The sequence below is a fragment of the Apteryx rowi genome, unplaced genomic scaffold (assembly GCF_003343035.1).
Source record: "Apteryx rowi isolate R43461 unplaced genomic scaffold, aptRow1 scaffold_1709, whole genome shotgun sequence".
In the NCBI taxonomy this organism is placed as follows: Eukaryota; Metazoa; Chordata; class Aves; order Apterygiformes; family Apterygidae; genus Apteryx; species Apteryx rowi.
In genome coordinates this window covers 16604-19154 of record NW_020447985.1, presented here as the reverse complement: position 1 = coordinate 19154, position 2551 = coordinate 16604, and the positions used below count along the sequence as shown (strand labels likewise).

The window sequence follows — 2551 nt, the reverse complement described above, 5'->3', positions numbered from 1 at the left end:
AAAAACCTAGAAGGTGTGTGTGTGTGTGTGTGTGTGTGTCGGTGTGGGTGTGGGTGTGGGTGTGTGTTTGGGGGGGGGTGGGGTGCAGAGCTTGTTTTTGCATTCTGGGCTCTGAGAGTAGACTCTCATCCCATCAAGGCGTGTCCCCGCACCTTAGAAAGATCTAGGTTAGGTGAGGGGCGGGGGTGATATTTGTTGTGAAATGTTCCCACTGCAGTGCCCTGCAGTGCCCAACCCAGGCTGGGTTGGAATCACCAGGGGCCATGGCGGGGAATCTCCATGGGGACAGAGCCCGGGGGTTACTGTGAATTTGAGGAGTCCCCAGGGGGTACAATCCGTGGCACTCAGCTCAAGGGGTGGGGGGAGTTGTGGAGTCAAAGTGCTGCACAGCCTGAGGTCAGGCCTGTGATGGTCAGCTCAGGGCTTGAGAAGGACTGAGTGAACAGGGTGCTGCAAGAACAGGCTGCTCCATGAGGGAATGTGAGCTGGGAGCCAAGGGTGACTGAAAGCAGGTGGAACAGCATCCTCAGTGTCCCACAAGACCCAAACAGGAAGATCAGAGCAGGCCCAGCAGTGGTAACCAGAGACAGCCAATCTGGGATCACCAGACCAGCCTGCAGTGCTGAGGGCAGGTCCAAGGTCAAGGCAGAAAGCCAAGTCAGCAAAGAAAGGTCAGAGTCAGCAAGGTACATGGCTAGGCACAACACACTGCAGCATAACTCAGGCAAGGACCAAGGCCAAGGGCCTGCTCTTCAATCCAACTCCAAAGCCAATGGGCAGAGGGTGCTTGGGTGGAGGCCCCAGATGAGGCTTCTCACAACTCTTTCTCACAACTTGGCTGTTTTCACATCAGCCTTCTCCCAGGTTACACAGATGCACCATATCAGAGCTGGGCTTGAGCACAAGCCACCAAAGACCTGGAGCATGGGGAGGGGAGGTGGTAGAGCCTCTTGACACACTCTGGGCCTTAACRCTTCCCATTTTGCCTCCAGCTAGCAAACCTTTCCTCCCCTGCACTGTGATCATTCACAATGRAGAGCACTCCTGGTCTATCCTTCTTAGATGAGTAGGTAACAATCCACTTCAGCTCACCTAATCTACTCGTACAGCCTCCTCTCTCAACAGCCTGAGCCACTGCTTGAATGACCTCCGGGTTTAAAAGTTTCTCTGTCTTATGCCCCTTGGATCTTGCCTTCCCACCATGCACCACTGTGTGTGAACGTGACTTCATCTCATTGACAACCTCCCTATGGTTACTGGAAGGCTGCTGTTAGGTCCTCCCAAAGCCGTCTCTTCTTCCGGCTGAAAAAAACCCAGTTCCCTCAGCCTCTCCTCCACAGGGCCTGTGCTTCAGACCACTGAGCATCTCAATGGCCCTCAGCTGAACTCCTCACAGTTTACCAATGTTTTCTTTTATTGGGGGTGGGAGGGGGGTGGGGGGAACAAATCTAAATGCAGTCTTCTAGCTATGGTCTAATGAGTGCTGTGTGGAGGGGCATAATCACTTCCCTCAGTCYACTGCCTGTGCTACTGTGCTCGGGCAGCCCAGGATGCTGTTGCCCTTCATCGCTGCCAGGGCACACTGCTGGCTCACGTTCAGTTTGCGTGCATGAAGACCCCAGGTCCTTTTCAGCAGAGCTGTTCCCCAGTCAGTCAGTCCCCAGCCTGTACTGTTGCAGGGGGTTCTTCCTGCCCAGCTGCAGGACTTTGCATTTGTCCTGGTGCAATTTGTCTCAATCGGGAGTCACTTTCCAAGGGTTTAGTGCATTTCTGTCAAAGGAAGGGAAATATGGAGGATCATTCCCAGACAGGGGAGGCCAGTGAGGATTGTTCCCTTGCAACAAGGTGTCTGTTAGTGCGACAGCACTGGAGATCAGATACAGAGCTCYTCCCTGTGCGTCTCTCAGGATGCTGCACAGCAGGACTGTATTGTGATCCCCACTGGACAAATGCTCAGGCTCTTTTCAGAGGGCCATCTTGGCAGGTACTGCAGATGATCTGCAGTTTCCCGTGGCTCCCAAAAATCTATGCCTCAGCTTGAGCACCGGTTTCATTATTCTCACCCCCAGCTCTGCTGCAGGGAGCATAAGTTGTTGAAAGAAGTAGCAGGGTCACTGCATGATGCGGCCAACACTCAGGATGGGCAGTGTCCAGGGTGAGTAGTAGGTATTTTTGCATCCTTGAAATTCTCTCTTTTAGAGCTTTTCAGCTACCAGGGTGCTGTGATGGCCGAGTGGTTAAGGCATTGGACTTGAAATCCAGTGGGGTTTCCCTGCGCAGGTTCAAATCCTGCTCACAGCGAGAGGTTTTACTGCCAGGCTTCGCTGAGTGCAATACATTCATCAGAAGTACGCGTGTGCTGCTGGTTGTTCAGTTCTCAGGAGCAAGAAGGGCGAAGGATTTTAAGGAAATATGAAGGTTGTGGGATCCAAACAGCTGATGTCCAAAAGAAGAGAAAAGCTTCAGCATGCTGGACCCTGCAGAAATACTGGTGATGTTTTATGTTCCTTGAAAATAAATTCACTACAGTCAGCCCAGCCTCACTGAAGAC

The 2551-nt window shown here is 52.7% G+C and overlaps 1 non-coding gene across 1 annotated transcript; it reads left to right on the top strand.

The window, feature by feature from the left end:
- The first annotated feature begins 2219 nt into the window (after window positions 1-2219).
- Window positions 2220-2301, top strand: TRNAS-UGA. The gene has a single exon. It is a non-coding gene; the product is annotated as a tRNA-Ser (tRNA).
- Window positions 2302-2551: the final 250 nt, after the last annotated feature.